Here is a 21511-nt window from a genome sequence, read left to right as displayed (position 1 = left end):
ACATTCCATCCAAAATCAACAGAATACACTTTCTTCTGAAGTGCTCATGGAAAATTCTCCAGGATAGATCATATCTTGGGTCACAAATCAAGCCTTGGTAAATTTAAGAAAACTGAAGTTTTATCAAGCATCTTTTCTGACCACAACGCTATGAGACTAGATATCAATTACAGGAAAAAATCTATAAAAAATACAAACACATAGAGACTAAAAAATACACTACTAAATAACCAAGAGATCACTGAAGAAATCAAAGAGGAAATCAGAAAATACCTAGAAACCAATGGCAATGAAAACACGATGACACAAAACCTATGGGATGGAGCAAAAGCAGTTTTAAGAGGGAAGTTTATAGCAATACAATCCTACCTCAAGAAACAAGAAACATCTCAAATAAATAACCTAACCTTACACCTAAAGCAGTTAGAAAAAGAAGAACAAAAAATCCCCAAATTTAGCTGAAGGAAAGAAATCATAAAGATCAGATCAGAAATAAATGAAAAAGAAATGAAGGAAAGGATAGCAAAGATCAATAAAACTAAAAGCTGGTTCTTTGAGAAGATAAACAAAATTGATAAACCGTTAGTCAGACTCATCAGGAAAAAAAGGGATAAGACTCAAATCAATAGAATTAGAAATGAAAAAGGAGATGTAACAAGTGACAATGCAGAAATGCAAAGGATCATGAGAGATTACTACAAGCAACTATATGCCAATAAAATGGACAACCTGGAAGAAATGGACAAACTCTTAGAAAACACAACTTTCTGAGACTGAACCAGGAAGAAATAGAAAATATAAACAGACCAATCACAAGAACTGAAATTCAGACTGTGTTTAAAAATCTTCCAACAAACAAAAGCCCAGGACCAGACGGCTTCACAGGCGAATTCTATCAAACATTTAGAGAAGAAGTAACACCCATCCTTCTCAAACTCTTCCAAAATATAGCAGAGGGAGGAACAGTCCCAAACTCATTCTACGAGGCCACCATCACCCTGATACCACAACCAGAAAAAGATGTCACAAAGAAAGAAAACTACAGACCAACATCACTGATGAACATAGATGCAAAAATCCTCAACAAAATACTGGCTAACAGAATCCAGTAGCACATTAAAAGGATCATACACCATGATCAAGTGAGGTTTAGCACAGGAATGCAAGGATTCTTCAATATACGCAAATCAGTCAATGTGATACACTATATTAACAAATTGAAGGGGAAAAACCATACGATCATCTCAATAGATGCAGAAAAACGTTTGACAAAATTCAACACTGATTTATGATAAAAAAGCCTCCAGAAAGTAAGAATGGAGGGAACTTACCTGAACTTAATAAAGGTCGTATATGACAAACCCACAGCCAACATTGTTCTCAATGGTGAAAAACTGAAACCATTTCCTCTAAGATCAGGAACAAGACAATGTTGTCCACTCCCACCACTATTATTCAACATAGTTTTGGAAGTTTTAGCCACAGCAATCAGAGAAGAAAAGAGAAACTAAAGGAATCCAAATTGGAAAAGAAGTAAAGCTGTCACTGTTTTCAGATGACATGATACTATATATAGAGAATCCTAAAGAAGCTACCAGAAAACTAGTAGAGCTAATCAATGAATTTGGTAAAGTAGCAGGATACAAAATTAATGCACAGAAATCTCTTGCCTTCTTATACACTAATGATGCAAAATCTGAAAGAGAAATTAAGGAAACACTCCCATTTACCATTGCAACAAAAAAAAACAAAATACCTAGGTATAAACCTACTTAAGGAGACAAAAGACCTGTATGCAGAAAACTATAAGACTGATGAAAGAAATTAAAGATGATACAAACAGATGGAGAGACAGATATACCATGTTCTTGGATTGGAAGAATCAACATTGTGAAGATGACTATACTACCCAAAGCAATCTACAGATTCAATGCAATCTCTATCAAACTACCAATGGCATTTTTCACAGAATTAGAACAAAAACTTTCACAATTTGAATGGAAACACAAAAGACCCTAAAGAGCCAAAGCAATCTTGAGAAAGAAAAACCGAGCAGGAGGAATCAGGCTCCCGGAATTTAGACTATACTACAAAGCTACAGTATGGTACTGGCACAGAAACAGAAATATAGATCAATGAAATAGGAGAGAAAGCCCAGAGATATACCCACGCACATATGGTCACCTTGTTTTTGATAAGGCGGCAAGAATATACAATGGAGAAAAGACAGCTGCTTCAATAAGTGGTGCTGGGAAAACTGGACAGCTACATGTGAAAGAATGAAATTAGAGCATTCCTTAACACCATACACCAAAATAAACTCAAAATGGATTAAAGGCCTACATGTAAGCCAGATACTATAAAACTCTTAGAGGAAAGCATAGGCAGAACACTCTATGACACAAATCACAGCAAGGTCCTTTTTGACCCACCTCCTAGAGAAATGGAAATAAAAACAAAAATAAACAAATGGGACCTAAAGAAACTTAAAATCTTTTGGACAGCAAAGGAAACCATAAACAAGACAAAAAGACAACCCTCAGAATGGGAGAAAATATTTGCAAATGAAGCAAGTGACAAAGGACTAATCTCCAAAATTTACAAGCAGCTTATGCAGCTCAACATCAAAAAAACAAACAACCCAAACCAAAAATGGGCAGAAGACCTAAACAGACATTTCTCCAAAGAAGATATACAGATTGCCAACAAACACATGAAAGGATGCTCAATATCACTAATCATTAGAGAAATACAAATCAAAACTACAATGAGATATCACCTCTCACTGGTCAGAATGGCCAACATTAAAATCTACCAACAATAAATGCTGGAGAGGGTATGGAGAAAAGGGAATCCTCTTGCACTGTTGGTGGGAATGTAAATTGATACAGCCACTATGGAGAACTGTATGGAGGTTCCTTAGAAAACTAAAAATAAAACTACCATACGACCCAGCAATCCCACTACTGGGCATATACCCTGAGAAAACCATAATTCAAAGAGTCATGTACCACAATGTTCATAGCAGCACTATTTACAATAGCCAGAACATGGAAGCAACCTAAGTGACCACCAACAGACAAATGGATAAAGAAGATGTGGCATATATATACAATGGAATATTACTCAGCCATAAAAAGAAACGAAATTGAGTTATTTGTAGTGAGGTAGATGGACCTAGATTCTGTCATACAGAGTGAAGTAAGACAGAAAGAGAAAAACAAATACCATATGCTAACCTATATATATGGAATCTGAAAAAAAAAAAAAAAAAAAAAAACAATAGCTCTGAAGAACCTAGGGGCAGGACAGGAATAAAGACCCAGATGTAGAGAATGGACTTGAGGGCATAGGGAGTGGGAATGGTAAGCTGGGACAAAGTGAGAGAGTGGCCTAGACATATATACACTACCAAATGTAAAATAGATAGCTAGTGGGAAGCAGCCACATAGCACAGGGAGATTAGCTGGATGCTTTGTGACCACCCAGAAGGGTGGGATAGGGAGGGTGAGATGGAGGATATATGGGGATATATGTATATGTATAGCTGATTCCCTTTGTTATACAGCAGAAACTAACATACCATTGTAAGGCCATTATACTCCAATAAAGATGTTAAATAAAAAATTGCCTTAGTTGGAAATTTTATGTATCTGTAACCATATGACATGTTGTCTCTTGTGTCTAGCTTCTTAAACTTAGAATAATGTTTTCTGAAGTTAATCCAGGACATAGCCTGGCCAGGAATTCCTTCCTTTTTATTACTGAGTAGTATTCTATTGTATGGATATACAACACTTTTTCTATTCACTTATCAATTGATGGACATTTAGGTTGTTTCCACTTTTTGGCTATTGTGAATAATGCTGCTATGGACATTCACGTGCAAGTCTTTGTGTGGACATGCATTTTCATATAACCTGGGTATAGATCTACAAGTGTTGGGTTCTATGGTATTTTATGTTTAACTTTTTGAGAAACTTCTAAACTGTTTTCCAAAGTAGCTGTACCATCTCACATTCTCCCAGAAATGTATGATATTTTTCCACATTGTACACATTGTCACCACTGTTTGTTTTTGTTAGTCTTATTTTGGATAGCTGATCTAGTGGATATGAAATTGTATCTTGTAGTTTTAATTTATATTTCTCTAATTATGAACTTGTTATGTACTTATTAGCTCTGATGTTTATTTTTATTTTTTTCAAGGCCACCAAGGTATTAGCTCAATCCTGATACTATCTACCAGAAGATAGCATCAGGTGGCACAGGTTAAGGGTTCAGTACTACAAGATTGCCCCCTCCCCCCCCCCACACACACTTCGGAGGCCAAACACAAGTCCAGGTTGCCACCTGTGCTTCTGACCAAACACCTATAAGTAGGCGGGTCGCACAACCACTTGCTTGGGTTCTATTAATCTGCTAGAGTGGCTCACAGAATTTAGAGAAACATTTTATATACTTTTATTTTATAAAAGGATATAACTTAGGAACCGGTAGATGAAAGAGATGCATAAGGCAAGGTATGGTGAAAGGATGCCGTGCTTCTGTGCTTTCTGGGTGCACTGCTTTCCCCATATCTCCATGTATTCACTGGAAGCTCTCAAAACCCCATCCTTTTTGGTTTTTATGATGACTTCATTACCCAGGTATGGTTGATTAAATCGTCGGCCACTGGTGATTGAACTCAATTTCCAGACGTTTTCCCCTCCCTAGAGGTGAGGGTGTGGTGGGATGGGATTGAAAGTCCATCCCACTAATTACAAAGTGGGTTCCCCTGGCAACCAGACCCCATCCTCAAGTTACCTAGGGGCTTTCCAAAAGCCACCTCATTAACATTAATAGACCTAATAAATAAATAAATGAACCATTTGGGGGGAAAATTAAGATAATATAAAAGATAAATAATTTTCTAAACCAAACAGGGAAAATTGATATCACACAAATACATGACAAACACACTGATAATAGAAATAATCACAGATATAGGGGATGTTACCTAAATCATGAGAGACTAATTTTCTCCATTCTATGTAAGCACATTTACAAACTTGAATGATATATACATATATATACATATTTTTTTAGGAAAATGTAAACTGCCACTACCAATCACAGAACAGATAGATAATTTGAAGAGATAATACCACCTAAGAAACAGATTTGTCAAAGAGCTATGCTCAATAAATAGACGGTTTCCTAGAGCAGTTTGTTAAGAAACAGTTAATTCCAAAGCTATATAAAATCCTTTGAAACACAGAAAAAAGAAGAGAGCTTCCAAATTTCTTTTTATGAAATTGGCAAAATATTGACACCAAACAGTGATAAAAGATATAGTCCAAAAGATATAGTCCATTAGCTACATAGGACCTTGCCCCTCCAAAAAAATGAAGAAAAATAAGGAGAACTCCAAACTAATCTCACCCATGACACCAGTTTACAAAACATTAAATAAAAGCTACCCAACATTACCCAGAAGCATACTAATCAAGACTAAGTGAGTCTTATTCCATGTATGCACCTATTCTGCTATTTCCCTGAACCTGACTGCTCTAGTACCAACATATATAACATTATAGCATTTGAATAACATTTGGTGAAAATTGACATTTTTTCACTAGCGGTCATATTGCCTAATGCCCAGGTGGTAACTTCTAGGTGACTTGAATCATTGTTAGTCTTTAGTAAATGACTTCATGGTGAATGGCTTATTCTCTGATTTTTCTTTCAAGTCTCAGGAATATCCAGTGCTGTATTTTCCTTTGCATTCTATCCTACATTTCATCTCAGCTTTGTTTTGTGTTTGTGTGAAGGGGCAGAGGTTTCCCTGGACCAGAATTAATTGTTAGGTCTTTCAGTTCTACACTATTTACTTTTGTATGCAATTTGTTTAACTAATTAGATTTATAGTGGTAGTTTGGCATTAAATGCAATGTATACATTGGTGGTTTTGCATTCAAGATAAACTCAAACAAACCACCAATATAATATTTAAATGTAATATTTTTCAAATTTTAAGAATGAACAAACCAAAAAAAACTGATTCAGTTAGTGGTCAAATTGAGAAGAAGATATATTAAAACTAATACATCTAGAGTAGAGATCTAACAACTTTCTCTCATCTCTCTCTTTTTCCCTCTCTTATCTTAATCTGTCTATTACGTTTATCCATCTCTCTTTCTATAGGGCTATTATCTAACCATTTCCTTGAAATTCCTTAAAATTCTACTCTCACCTAAGACTTAAAAAGACTTTTAGTATAAGCTGTACATTCGGATTCCTTTCTGAGGGCAATAGACAGCATCTGATTATCTCACTAATGGAGGTAAATGTCTGTCCTGATTAGGAGAAAAATACCACCGCCTTGTATCAATGCATATCATGGTATAATAAGAAAAGAGTATAATGCATGGCTTTTATCTGCATTTTCTGTTCTTATTGAAAGAAGGAATGAGACTAGAATAGGTGCTGTAGAAGAACACTAAAAATAAGGTGGTTCGCTCTGGGCTTTGCTTGGACTAGCATAAAAAATGCCTGGATAAGGTGGGAGCCAAGGTGTTAGGAAAGCACCTCATTAAAGGTAGGCTGCCTAGAGAGAGAAGAAGGAGCACTGCGGCTTGAGAGCAGTGCAGTAGCAAGTCCAGACTTACAGGAATTCATATACCTGAAGTCTGGAACAGTCAAACCAGCTTGAGGCCATCTATCACCATAGCAGTTAGTGGCTGCAGGGGCTGTTTGAACCCTAGATTCCTGGAGAGAGTACAATACCAGAGTGACTACATCACAGAGCTTCTGACCCTGAGATCCAGTAAGTAAATGTTCATAAAGCAAGGATCAAGAGGTTTGGTTCTCCCTGGGCACTTAGCTCTGAGGGTGAACAGGCATTCATTAGAGAGATAAGGCTCAAGTTTGAGAGATAGGTCTTAAGTATTAGCAAGAGCATATCTGAGACTTCCTAAAGCAAAACAGCAGGCCGCCCACCAGAGTGGAGAGGGCTCAGAGAAGGCACAGCTGTGGCTGTCATAGAATGATTGGACGAAGGAAAAAATTTATTACAAATGCTAGTGTCTCCAAGAAAAGCAAAATTTACTTGGTGAGATAGTGTTAAATACTTCTTCTTCCTATTCCTAAATATACAATGTAGTTTGTTTTTGACTGATTTGAGTACTATTTTGTTTCTAGTATCTCTAAAGAATAAGCATGCAAATTTTAAAGTTTATGTTTTAAAAACTTAAAAAGAAAGCTTGAGAGCTAGAAAGGATTGTAGAGATAATATATTCTATCACATACCCACAAAATCCATTTCCAAATGAGAAATGTGACACTCAGGGAAATTCTCTAACTTGCCTAGAGTCATGAGTGGTAATGAAAGAATTAATACTCACACTGCTGATTCCTAACACAAACTTAGTTTAATATAGAATGTCGCTAATAAGGAGTAAATTTGTTAAATAAAATTTCTATTTTATCCATTTTTCAGAACATCAACAACAAGAACTAATGGTTGGCTACTGGCAGGAACATAAGTTTTTTAAATAATAAAAGAAAAAATGCTTATGGATATAACTCATAAGTACTGACACATTCTATATGAGTGCATAAAAACATATACAATACCACTATATATACATTGCATATATAGGGATGTATCTATCTATTTATCTATCCATCCAGATATATATGGATAGCTAGATATATATGGGTATATATAGTTTTATATATAAACAAATATATGTAGGGATATATGCATACATACACATATTCCTTGAAGATGTAATTTCAAGTTGTAATTCCTATCAACTGAAGAACAGAATAAGCTGCCTCAAAATGTACCGTGTTGGCATGAGGATTGTTTTGAGCTAAAGGCAGTCAAGACACAGCAGATTCAAGAAAAAAAGCTTTTAGACCTTTGCCTTAACTGCCTAAAATAATTTAAATAAAGGGCCTGGTCCAGCAAGAAACTATCACCAGAGATAGCTATAAAGAGTATGGACTATGTGTAATAAGCTGGCGGAGCTTGGCAGGGCCTGTTCAGAGTCCTCTCTGTGTCCCATTGTCTCTGTTAGGCATGGAAAACACTTGTTTACCAAACATTTGCTCTTCCTATCTTGCTGTGAATTGTCTTCCTTCCCTTTGAGGACCTAGACCCCTACCCCGTTCTCCTTAGCTCAGGATGACATATAAGCCTCAATTGCCTGAATGTCTGAGAGCCTCTCATGTCTATGGGTGGTTCCTGTATACATGAACTTAAGTTTGTTTTTCTCCTGTTAATCTGTCTTACATCAATTTAATTATTAAATGAGTCAAAAAAACCTACAAGGGTAGAGAAAAATTTTTCCTTCCTGACACAACTTAAAAACGTGAGCATAATACAACAAGCAAACATAGGAAGACTCTGAATTATGGAAAGAAAAAGATGGACTAACTAAGGACAATGGGACTTGAGGAATGAAAAGACAGTGAACTCCGTGGGTGTTAGTTTTGCCTTCTATATAGCCAGGTTGAGGCATGGGGGACTGCAATCTGAAACTATCAAAAGATGTAGACCAAAAGACCCAAGAGAAGCCTGTTCTACCTAGCCAAAGAAGAAGGAAAAGGATAAGGATAGCCTAATAGAGTAGTAAACTTATTGACAATGCCCACTGTACTCCACCTAAATACCAGTGGAAAAACTACCCCCACCCCATTCTTGGTGTCAGGGGAGCTGAGCACAGAGCCAAAGTTCCACATATCTCTCCCCTACTGCCAATAGACAGCAGCAGATAGTGCTGATTATCCCACCAAATTGTTCTTGTTTGGGCTAAGCAAATAGCTGAACTTTCACCCTACCAGGGAGCAACAAGGCGGAATAAAGCAGTGTAAGTTGGTGTTATTCAGGATGCTGCACCCACATCTCCCCCAGTATCAATGAAGCTCAGTGGAGTGATGAACTTCCATCCTCACTGTTCTCCACCCTGTTGTCAGCAGTGAGACAGTACAAGACAGTGTGAGGCAGTACTAACTGTCATTCTGCTTTTGCTGATAGGGTAGTATTTCTGTGGATCAACAGGGAGCTGAGTCTCTATCCCTATCCACCAGCAACAAGGTAGTACAATGCCATGATATGCTTTTTCAGGGGTAGTGTCAGTAGAGCCTAGTGGGTATCTGAACCTCTACCTCCACACAGACCTATGTGCTACAACTAAACAGGGTGACTCTCCACTAAAACAGATTAAATTGAATCCAGAATCTCACAACATATCCTAGAAGTCTAAAATACAATCCAAAATTACACATCATTCCAAGAACCAGAAGAATCACTACTTGAATGACAAATAGCAATCAGTAGATGCCAACACTGATATAATTCAGCTATTGGAATTATTTGGCAAGGATTTGAAAGCAGTAATCATAAACTTGCTTCATGAGCAATTATGAACTCTTTTAATAAGTGAAAAAATAGAAAATATCAGCAAAAATGGAATATATTTTAAGATACAAAGAGGAAATATAGAACTTGTAAAAATGTAAATATGAAAAGTGAAATAAAATCTCACTGCACCAGCTCAATAGTAGATTGGAAACAACAGAGGAAAGAATCATGAACTTGATGATAGACAATAGAAATTACCTAATCTGAATAGTAAAGAAAAAATAGTTAACAGAGCTTTGATGGCCTGTAGATCAATATCAAAAAAATCTAATATTCTTATTATCAGAATCCCAAAATGAGAGGAAAAAAAAAGCATGGGGTTGAAAAACTATTCAAAGAAATTATGGCTGAAAATTTCCCAAATTTGGTTAAATGCATAAGCCAGCAGATTCAAGATGCTGAGTAAAACCCAAACAAAATAAACCCAAAGATGTCCGTGTTAAGATGTATCATGATCAAACTACTGAAAACTAAAGACAAAGAAAAAATCTTAAATACAGCTAAAGAGAAATGATACATTGCCTATAGAGGAACATTGGTTTGAATTATAGTAGATTTCTGATCTGAAAGTATGGATTCAGAAGGAAGTGTAATTCATTTTTCGAGTACTGAAAGAGAAGAACCGTCAACCCTGAATTCTATAACCAGCAAATATTCTTCAGGAATAAATACACTCTCAGATGAAGGAAAATTAAGAGAATTTGTCATCAGCCTACCTATCTTTAAAGAATGTTTAAACTACCTTTAAAGGAAGTTCTCCAAAGAGAAAGGAAAATAATAATTGTAAACTTTCATCTGTATGTCATAGTTGAATCACATAGGTTTATCAATCTAACACTATCCCAGTGGTAGTTCTTTCGGTGGGAGTTAGTGTGTTTGTTTGTGTAAGTATTTATGTATTTAGTTTGTTCACATATTAGACATCAGGCACATGATTACAAGCCTTTGCCAAGCACTAGCTAGGTACAGAGAACACGGTCCATGTTAGAATTGCCCATGCATGCAGAGAACATAAAATTTCGTGGGAGAAAATGACATTGCACACATAATGAGACAATTTTTTAAACTTACAATTATTTAAAATCCTGTGAAAATGTGTAACATCGAGGAGGGTGTATGTCAAAGGAGCCTTACCTCCTCTAGTGGATTGGGTAGGGAGGGCTTTCTGAGAAGGTGCGATTTAAGATGATACTCAAAAATGAGGGCGATAACAGGGTTAAAGGTGGTGGGGGCCAAGGAAGTGTGCAGGAAGAACATTCAGAATAAAAGGACAACATGGACCGGGGCCTGATGTGGAAAGGAAGGAGTTTGGGGCATTCTAAGAACTAAAAGAAAACCGGTACAACTGAAATTTTACTGTGTAATAGGGAAATGACACTTTTGAGATACATGGGTCCTGAAAGCCATGTAGACCATTTTGAACTTTATGTATGACCAAAATGAAGTTGCAGCAGTGTTTTAAATGCAAGAGCACTATGATCAAAACATTGGTTCCTGTTGGTGTTTCCCAAAGGCCCTTCTTTCTTTCAGAAAACACAATTGGATGACAGGGTGATTCTTTGCTCTTAGTGATTCCCACTGATAGCAGTTATCATTAGTTTCCTCTGTTTGTGACAGGGGCAGCTACTGGCAAAAAATATTCCTATTGACTTCTACTTTCTTTATCAATTTATTGCCCATTTTCTGGAGAAAATTTCAATTGATCATTACTTTTTCAGCACCTTATCTACAGAACATCTTCCAGCAGGATTCTAATTTTCTTAAGTTAAATGAAATTAATAAAATTACACTTAGAATAGTGCCTGACACATAACTTCAAGAAAATGCATTAATTTAAGGTAGTACTTACAGTTTACACAAAGCTTTTTCAAAGTCCACCTAAGATGTCCTGGGAAGCAAGCCTGAGTAACATCACTTACTGGTTATATTCTAGTGTTTCTATGAGCTCTGTGCCCACAGATACCACCTCTCTTGAGAGAAAGAGCAGGCATTTATTTGCTTTCCTAGCTCAAACTGATTGTTAAGTATGCTAGTCTTCTCAAGTGTTGCAATGGAAATTCCTCTAGTAGTATGTGAATTTATTTGATATGCCTAAAATTTATTTTTATGTACATCCCCTGACCCTACTTCTCCTCCCTTATCAGTAAGACACTCACGAATACCTATGTAAACTGGGCCTTGTGAAGACCTCTGAGTACATCACATAGTTCTACATGCCAGAGGGGCAAACTTAACTTAATAGAAACAATCAATAAAGTCCATGAACCAATCTGTGAGACAATAAAATTTTTATTTTGCTTGTTTATGGATAATGTTTATTTATCCCACAGCTCTTCATAGGGAAAGTAATGCAGGCAGATCACTCAAAGTTTATCTACTGGCCACAGTTATGAAGGAGCAGCTAGTTGCTGGCACATACTTCTTTCATGGATATTCTGCACTTTTGGTGTCTTAATCCCATTCTCACTGAACCAGATTCTTTTCCTTCCAGGACCCCATCACTGCTGTACTCACAAACTCACATAGAATCTCTTTCTCTCTCTTCTAGACACTATAGTGGCCTCTATGTTGTTACATCTGACTTGACAACCAAATTCTGACCTGATGGTTTTATTAGCCTATATCTATTCCTTAACTTCTGACCTCTAGATTAGATCATGTGGCGTTAACATTAGATCATGTGGGGTTAAACCTCCAACTCTCAGAAAGAGAACATCAGAGTCTTCCATTTGAAAATAAGTAAAAAATAATGATGGCACATTACTCTGTCAAAAGTAATTTTTTATTGAATTATGATTGATTCCTTAATAATCTAACAGCAGATTGTTTTTAAAAAATTCCATAGACTTCCCTTAATAGACTTATTTTATATTATAAAAAATATATTAAGGAGACAAACACATGATTGCTGAGGAAATCTTTCAAAACGTATTGGTATAAGAACATAAGGAGAAAGTCACTTTTCAGAAACAATGAGATTAAAAAATAGAGTAATTTTTATACATGGTGGCTCTATACTACTTTTTAAAAAATATTTATTTATTTATTTATTTATTTATTTATTTTTGGCTGCGTTGGGTCTTAGTTGTGGCACACAGGATCTTTTGTTGCGATATGTGGGCTCTTCATTGCATTGTGCAGGTTCCTCTCTAGTTGTGGTGTGCGCGGGCTCAGTAGTTGCGGCTCGTGGGTTCTGTAGTTGTAGCACGCAGGCTTAGTTGCCCTGCAGTATGTGGGATCTTAATTCCCCAACTGGGGATCGAACCCATGCCCCCTGCATTGGAAGGCGGATCCTTAACCACTGGACCACCAAGGATGTCCCTCTATAATAATTTTTAAACTTTCTTAAATTTAAATACACTTTTAATGTAAAAAATAATCACTCAGTATAATAATATTAATAGATTTTTTACTAAGTGCCTACGATGTCTGAAATGTACAGATGTATTATTATTATATTTTTATCTTAACAGCATCTCTAAGAGATAGGTATTACATCCTCATTTTAAGGTGAACAAATTGGGACTCAAGGAGGCTTAATGGTTTAATTAAGTTTACATGCTAATAAGTCGTGAAGTTTTGATGGAAATTGAAATGTGCTTGGAAACCCTGTTCTGGATTCCAGTTCAACATGATGATACATTAACTGTTGGCATATATAATATTTTGACTACTTTATATTATAATAAAAAAAAACACTGACACAGAAATTCCAGGGAGAATTAGTCCTGCTCTAGCTGACAGTCACATACCTGCATATAAATAACAAATATTGGGTTTTTTTTTTTTTTTTGAAAGCACACAAAGAATACCACTTTTGAATCTTTAAACAAGCCTGGCTATGAGATTTTTTATTTTGCTTTTAAAAGACTTGTATGTTCTTTGTGATAAATATGATCAACTATCTTGATTCTTCCTCAGAACTAGACATTTATTTTCACAAAATTCACTGTATGCTTATGAGAGAATATTATAGATTACAACTGTAACTGCCATTACTCTCCTAACCTACTCATTTTCCAAATTTTGGAAACTATTAGTCATTTATTGCCACATTTTTATTACAAAAAATTCCAAATTAGTGAATTTATCAGTTTTTATAATACAGTCTCTTTAGGGATATTGTCCTCCCAATGTAAGAACTGGGTGTGTATTTAACATGTCACACTATCATATTTACTGTTGCTGCTGAAGACTTCAGTTCAATCCAGCAGGTCTTCGTGAGCAACTCCTATGTGCCAGTGCAGAGCAAGAGCTGCTGAATGAAAAACTAATAACATAATCCCTGCCCTCAATAAAATAATGGCCTAATTCTAGTACATTGTATAGAGTAGCAATTACAGAATTTCATTTTTGAATCTCAATCTAAAATGATCAGTTAAGCTCCTAATAATGACACTGGCCAAAATTCTAATTTTCTGATTTTATTACACATTAAACAGCAGTAGGTTCCAGTTAGGGCCCTTTGTAAAATGAGATTTAGAGGAAACACTAACTTTGCTCTATACATACGACAACACTGGGTACTCACTGCCTAGAGTCTAATATCTCTTGATTCTAACTTATAATCTTTGGTGTCTTCTCGTATTCCACCTTACAATCTTTTTGCTAACTGCCTATAGGCTAGTTTCCCTGATTCTACTTTATGAAACACAGGGCTGACTGAATTCAGGGTAGTATCCCCAGTTCTTCAGGACTCTTCGAATTATTCTCTGTTATTAGGCACGTTTCCATCTTTACTTATCTTCTGACCAACATCCCAATCACAATATGGTCAAACTAAATTTTAATAGCTAACAGTGTTATCTGGCTTTTGAAAATAATTGCATTTCTGGTTTCAAGGAAATCCTCCACTATGTAAAATTGTCATCTCTTGATGCAAGTGGGAAAAATTCAGCCCCATTAAGAAACAAGGAAGAGAGAGATGATTTATTTTCTATTGCTAAGTGGGGATTGTAATTATCCCACAAAATAAGTGGATGGTAAAGAGTTCAAATTATGTCAAAATTTTAGAGATGACTTCGTTTAGATACGTGGTTTGTACTGATTTGTGATTTATGTTGAGTACAATGTTATCATTCTCAATGTTATATTATGATTATTGCAATAGAAACACATTTTTATTTAAAAATCAGTTTATTAACCCATTAATTGGTATCATGAAACCCAATCTCTCGGGAAAAATAATAGCATAGTATAGTAGAAAGACGAAAGAATTTGAAGTTCATTTCTTTCTAAAATGGAGTGATAATACTTTACAAACTTACAATAAGGACAAAACAAGAAAACTCATATAAAATGCTTTTATAAAATGCAATAAAAGTTTGAACTTAGATAAGTATCTGGTAATTAATTGTAAAAATGAGACATCGTATTGACTAAGCATATTAGAATAATTCTTATGAGAGAACCACCTCAATTATATAAAACAAATGTATAGAAGTCCTGCTTTTAGACTTGTTGTAAAAATATGATAGCTCCTTCACTCCCTAAAATGTCGAAACAGTATAGGCGAAACTACCCCAGGGCTGAGATAATTGGTTTCATTTTTATATGCCTCAGTTTCTACATTTACATTAGCTGTACTAACACAAAGACATGTTTGTTTATTTTCTTCTAAGTAGGTCTATAATAATGTTTAGAGAATATGATGAACAGAATATATCTGGTATCATGCACATTAATTTCTCATTTTAACCATGATTTTTAAATGCAATGCAAACATCTATGAAAGTTTAAGAATGTGAGTAGATCACAGAGGAAGAAAAAGCTGAAACAGCTAATATACTTGCCCAATATGGGGGGAGAAAGCTGCTTGTCATTGAAAGCTAGAAAAGACCTTGCAGTCACTGCACTTGGATGTAATAGCTACCCAATAGAAACACAAAATGGAACTTGCTCAGCTAGAACAGCAGATAACACAGCTTGAAAGCGACTTTACAGCTGCCAGGAAACTTTGTAGTTAGAAAGATCAGCTACACCCTTGAGATTCTGAGACATGGGGAAACAGATATCTGTTTAAAAATCACATTGCTATTGATAAGGAGAGGGAACTGGAAACACCGCTTTGTACATTTTTTCTGAATTATTGAGAAATATCTATTTTACCATAAATTTTGTGAATCCATCTTTCTCTCATTTGTCTCTAAATTCAATATATATCTCAAGTGTTGGTAATAGAAATACCATCTAGCTTCATTTAGATAGATATTAAAACTAAATAAAAAAGCAGTATTTATTAACTTACGCCTGTAGATGGCTTGAAGATAAATCTGCCAAAACTGTAACTGTAAATCCTTCCCTATTCACTTTGTATTTCAGAGGCAAAGCAAACGACACATTTTTCCTAGTGGGGAAAATGACATATGTCTGACAGGTGAAATTAACACCATCTATCCAATTCAATTGACTAAGCGCTTATTGTATAGAGAGCTAAATATAGGACTCTGGGCTAGAAGCTGGCAACACACAGATAGATAATAGGACAAAGTCCTGATCTACCTGGAGCTCATTTCTTGATGGGAGTTCATTAAGTGTACCACTGTAATACACAGTCTCCTACTATGTTCACTAAAAAATATATTCACTTTACAAAGTATGCAATTTTTATTATTCTTAAGAATAGGTTGCCTTTTTTAAAATTTAGGGTGAAAATCAATTATCTGAAATCTAATGAACAAATATGTAGTCTCTACATCCCAGAATTTTCCAATTTCTAAATCTTTAAACATATATACATAAAACATGAATAATGAATTCTATTTCCTAGTACTTTTAAAGCTAATATTATTTTATAACTTTTATAACGTAGGTTTTTTGTTGTTGTTGTTTTGTTTTTTTTGACTCTGGATATTTGTACAGCCTGCTCAGAATAAGGGCATGGAAAAATTGGTCATTGAGAGTTCTAAGACTTTTAAATTTTCCATAGAAAACAAACAGAACAATATAACTCTTAGGTTTGTAAGAACTTTTGAAGTGCTTCATTATGTTGAATTGTTTAAAGACTATTAGCAATAGTAATACCAAATCATTCTTGGGTTGGGCTTACAATTTAACAATTGGTTAGGGAAAAGCCATTTAGAATCAAATGGACCTAAATCCATACCTTTTATTAATAATGACAGAAGTAATGGAACTTTAAAATACATATTCATAAGAAGATATCACGTGCCATTTACTAAGTTTTGTACACCTGAGAAAATATGTTAATATAGATAATTGTTGTGCTAAAATTATAGCCAAACATGTCTGCAGGTTTTAGCTGTCTAATGTAATTCTACATTCTCAATGAATAATGTTTAACATTTGAACCAAAAACAGTTTGGCACGAATAATTAAAGGCTTAAGTTAAATACATAGACAGTCATTTAAATTTAGATCTGCAATAACATTTACTATTATTCTCCAAGGCTTTGACTGCTTGACAGAAACAAAGTACTCTGGGATTAATTTCAAGAAATGGTGCCAACTCTGCCGCAATTTGCTGTAATTAAGACATGAAAGAACACTAAATATTCAGATTAAAGAAGCATGATGGAGCATGATAGAGTGTCAAGATGTGGCAGGGAGCCAATAAAAAAAAAAACAGCCAGGAATACCATATTGATGGATATGAAAACAGCACCGGTAAAGTTTGGTGAATTTTCTTTTAAGGAAGCACATTAGTTTATCATTTTAGCCTTCGATTATTTTTTATGTCTTTCCTCACTCAAATTTAAAGCTGAGACCTGGTGTGTTAGAAAGATAATAAAATTGAAAAAGAAAGTGACAAACATTGTGTTCTTCTAAAGCTAATTAGTTTAAGTGATGTGGAGAAGTCATTAGGAAGGTATCATAATTATCTTTATGGTGAGGGGATTTCCCTGTGTGTCACATTAGTGTAGTTTGCTTTAGAGCTAGATGAAAGAGCCATATAGGTGTTAACTCTAAGAGATTAAATACACTTTTTGTATTCATTAAATTCTTCTTTACAGTTTAAAGAGAAAGTATTCATTTTGATCTAACAAGTCTCCTTTTTAATTCCCTAAGAATCATGGGATATAGTATTCTTTAGTCTTGGAACCTTTATGTATTGATTAACACTTCATTTAGGCTAATGGTGGGTGAATCTTCCAACTGACTTTTTTTTTTTTTTTTTAATGAAAGTCCCTTTAAGGTTTTGATCCTAGAAAAGGTGTGGATACTTGACCCAGTTGCTAATGAGGGGTTGTATAATCTCCAGTATCCTATAGCTCAAAATAGCAGGATGCAATATAAAAAGTCCATCATAAAAGGCGCTATTGGAATGCTTTTTGTCTTCACAGGCAATACGCAAAAAAATAGGACTTTCTAAGAAAGTCAGAAGCTGGTCTCCTGCAGGCACAGGAAGCCATCAAAGTCAAAGTGGGTAAGGGGGAGGCGCCTAGACAGTGGGGTCAGGAGACTGAAAGAAAATCCCAGGATCTACAGGGAGGGAAGCGTTGGGAAGAGCAATCTTCCTAGTCGTCAGAGCAGGTCTCCAGCAGCCACGTGGGGACCTGCCGAATCTGCATAGAGCAGGGCTTTGTGAGAGAAACAAGTGTACCCCAAATTGTGAGCTTCACCAGTATGGAAATCTGTTCAGCCTGACAAAAGAGAATTTCATGTTCCAGGCATATGATTAGAGGCTCAAAATAGAAAATATGGATCTTTTCAGGCTTTGAGGAAGACGCTGCTAAGAGTCACCATCTTCCAGAGAGCCATAAAAACAAAACTGAGTTGTCTACACACACAGAGATCTTTGCAGAAACTGTGTAATGTCTTTTCGATACAGACTTTCTTCTTAGCTTTTTCCCTGATATTGCAAATCTTCATTTGGGAAAAAAGAAGCTTGAAATAAAGGGCATATTTTATAGTGCTCTTAAACAGTTCAAACTGATATTCTGCCTAGAATCTTAACATTCTAGTAAAAGAAAAATGTAGTTGGAGAGATATCAAAGTATTTCACAGACGCTAGTATTTACATAACTTAGATAAGATAGAAATAAGATAATTTATTATCTCATAGCTTAAATAAGTAATCAATTGTGCTTATAATCTGTGGTACATAATATTCACACAGCATTGAATCTCTATAGTTAAAAGTCTATATGTTTGCTAAGTTTTTTTTTCACATAAATAAATAGTATGAAGCTATGAGCATCATTATCTTTATTACATGTGAGCTATCGTTTGACTAAAGTTTGTGGTGTAATACTTTTATGAAATAATATCTGAATGAAGTCACTGGGTACATAATAGACAGCCATCGTCAACCCCTTAATTTTTCCTTCCACTATTCACAACGTTGCCAGATACGTGTTTCTGGATAAAACCCCCTAGAGGTCTCCTGCAAATTCTTTTTCAATACAACCAGATCATTGCAGATAATTGTATTACACAGTGTATCGATCCAAAATCGTTGTGCACCGGAAACATCTGAAAAAACATGATTATAGCTTTCTGTTTATTGTTTGTACATCATATAAGCAGGCTTTTGTGTGAATCACCTGTAAAAAAGGCAAGGTGGAAACATCAGAGAAATTACCTCTTTACAAGAATCTATTGATCACTTTAAATCAAAGAAGTATGTTTGACATAAGATTACCTGCCAGTTTGAACATTAGGTACACTATGTTATAGCCTGGGGCAGTTGTAAGTCTGACAAAGGGATTGTAAATAAAGCATGCAGCTGCGAGCGCCTCTGGCTTGGGATCAACTCCGGCTCAAGTCCAAGGCATAGGTAAACTTAAAATAATTTACCCCTTTTTAACCAGCATATAATGAATTAGAGTAGACTCTTAGGAGAACTGTGGGGCATAAATCTCTTAGTCATTTTGAAACGGCAAACTTCGTAGAACATTCACATCATACATAGTTGATAAAAGGTCTTTTTTGTATATGTGCCACAAGTTTACTCAAGTAGTCTTGAAGTCAGTCTATTGGTACAGGTAGGTTCTTCAAACAAGAAACTTCCTGAAACATTCCTATACCCATAATCGTTTGTATATAGCCTGATTGCTCAAAGTCCTTTTAACTTAATGACCGTTAACCTCTCAATTTCACTGTCTGAAAATTCTCCTTATTTAAAAAGTTTTGGTGTAGGGTTTTTTTTTTTTTTTCCATAAGAAATATGTATACTGTGGAAGGTGAAAAGGCATATAAAATGAAACATTGCACTTTACTTATGCAACTACATTAACAATGCTAAAAACATATCACTATAAAAATATTGATTGTTTTTACTTGATTACATTTTCTTATTGGTCAAGAGCAGGGAAAGCTAAAGTGCCTTTATATATTTTTAACCTTGAAGGGTTTTTAAAATAATTTTGAAATTGGACTTGTAATCTTTATTGGATTTTTTCCCCATACTTGAACATGTGTTGAAATTATTAAACATTTAACTCATTTGTTCAGAGAGATTTCGATGTATTTGAAATTTAATAAAGATGAGCTCTAGATGATGCATTCTTCCTTGTTAAATATTTAGCTGTTTGCGTTAGCTCTGTGGTTTCCTGAGGCACAAATTTAAACTGTTAATATATAGCAGGTTTAAGCTGTAAAAATAGTAGATGCTGTAATTTCTTCTGGGGCAAAACTGGTCATTTTGAATACTTGCAAGTAAACAAAGCAAACATGTATGCATATATTTATTAAAATATAAGCACTCAGTTGCTCAAAATCTATAAATAAGAAACTGAGAATCAGGTATTCTTAGACCTAATTTATAAGGGAGACATCATTCAACTTCAAAGTTGAGTGATAAATGCAGAATATTTATATAGAGTTTCTTCTTTATGAGGTTGGCTGTAAAAGATACCTCTGATGTAAGACTGTAATACCTTGGTTTCCAACTTTATTGAAGCTTAATATAAACACCATTTTTTGGACATAAAATGAGAATCAGTAAAAGGGAAGATGCTTTTCTTGAAAAAATATGACCTTCTCCATTTCTATTTATATTGATTTGGAGATACTAAAAGTATTTCTTTTTTTTTTTTTCTTAATTTGAACTGCAAGATTGAAATGACTAATTTTCATAAAATATCATGATCTTTAATGCAATGAATTATATATCCAGTTATATTTAAGAATACCTCTAAAAAGATACTATTTAGCAATGTATATAAATATATACCTAAACATGTGATTAAAAATAAAATTAAAAAACCTGAAAACATTTAAAATTGATATGTTTTTGAGGAAATTTGAAAAGAAAAAAACAGATAAATACTTTATAAACTGGAAAATACTCGAATAAAATATACAGATATATATCTCTAGGAATACGGTCAACAAAGAACAAAGGAAAAATGTCTTTGTCTTAAATCACTTATTTTTTGAGAGCTTGAAGCATACTGCCTAAGTCTGCTTTGGTCTAATGAAAGACTGCCATCTATTGGATGACCTTGAAAAAGTGTTTAAATTTCATAAGTATTATACATGAAAATAAATCAGTGGAGAGCCATCATTTTGGCATAATGTATAACGTATCAGTCTTTGTCTATATGAACATACATACATATACCCGAGGCCTATGCTAAAGAAAGAACAAGAATAGTATACATTAATGTTCTTCTTTTATAATACACTTATGTAGCAGCAGAAGTCTCACAAATAAGCTCAGGGAATTGTTGTCTGATTAAGACATCTAATTTTTGAATTCAAATGTTTTATAAACTGGAGATTACTGACACGCATCTTGTATCTCTTCATACCTACGTTTGTTTACTTGTGTTTTAAATAAAGGAATCTGAAAATTTGAATGCATGAGCTTGTATTTGGACAAGAATGATCTGTTTAAATCTTCCTCAAAGTTGCATTGCATAAAATTTAAACCAAAAACAAAAGAAAAAAAAAACACATTAGCTTGGTTTTTTAAAAGGCAATGTTCTTGTTTTATCTTTCAGCCCAAGAACTTGCCAGTCAAGATGAAAAACTTCTTCTAATGGAATCCAGCTTGAAAGCTACTCAAGAGCAGCTAACTGAGCAAATAGCAGAAACAGTTCGCCAAGAACAGAACAGTAGAAAACCCCAGGCAGAGCTGAAGACAGTGACAGAAGGGATTATTGCTTCTGAAGAAGAAAAAAATGATTACAA

The 21511-nt window shown here is 34.8% G+C and overlaps 1 long non-coding RNA gene across 1 annotated transcript in view; it reads left to right on the top strand.

The window, feature by feature from the left end:
• The window catches only part of LOC309614831, a 63857-nt gene that overhangs the window by 12284 nt on the left and 30062 nt on the right, over positions 1-21511 (top strand). Inside the window, exon 1 of the long non-coding RNA XR_014236406.1 lies at positions 1-21511. This exon is cut by the window's left edge and continues 12284 nt beyond it. This is a non-coding gene — a long non-coding RNA (uncharacterized lncRNA).

This window comes from Balaenoptera borealis (genome assembly GCF_965194805.1).
Source record: "Balaenoptera borealis genome assembly, chromosome: 17".
In the NCBI taxonomy this organism is placed as follows: domain Eukaryota; kingdom Metazoa; phylum Chordata; class Mammalia; order Artiodactyla; family Balaenopteridae; genus Balaenoptera; species Balaenoptera borealis.
The sequence above is the reverse complement of the archived record's forward strand: the minus strand, read 5'-3'. Positions and strand labels throughout refer to the sequence as shown.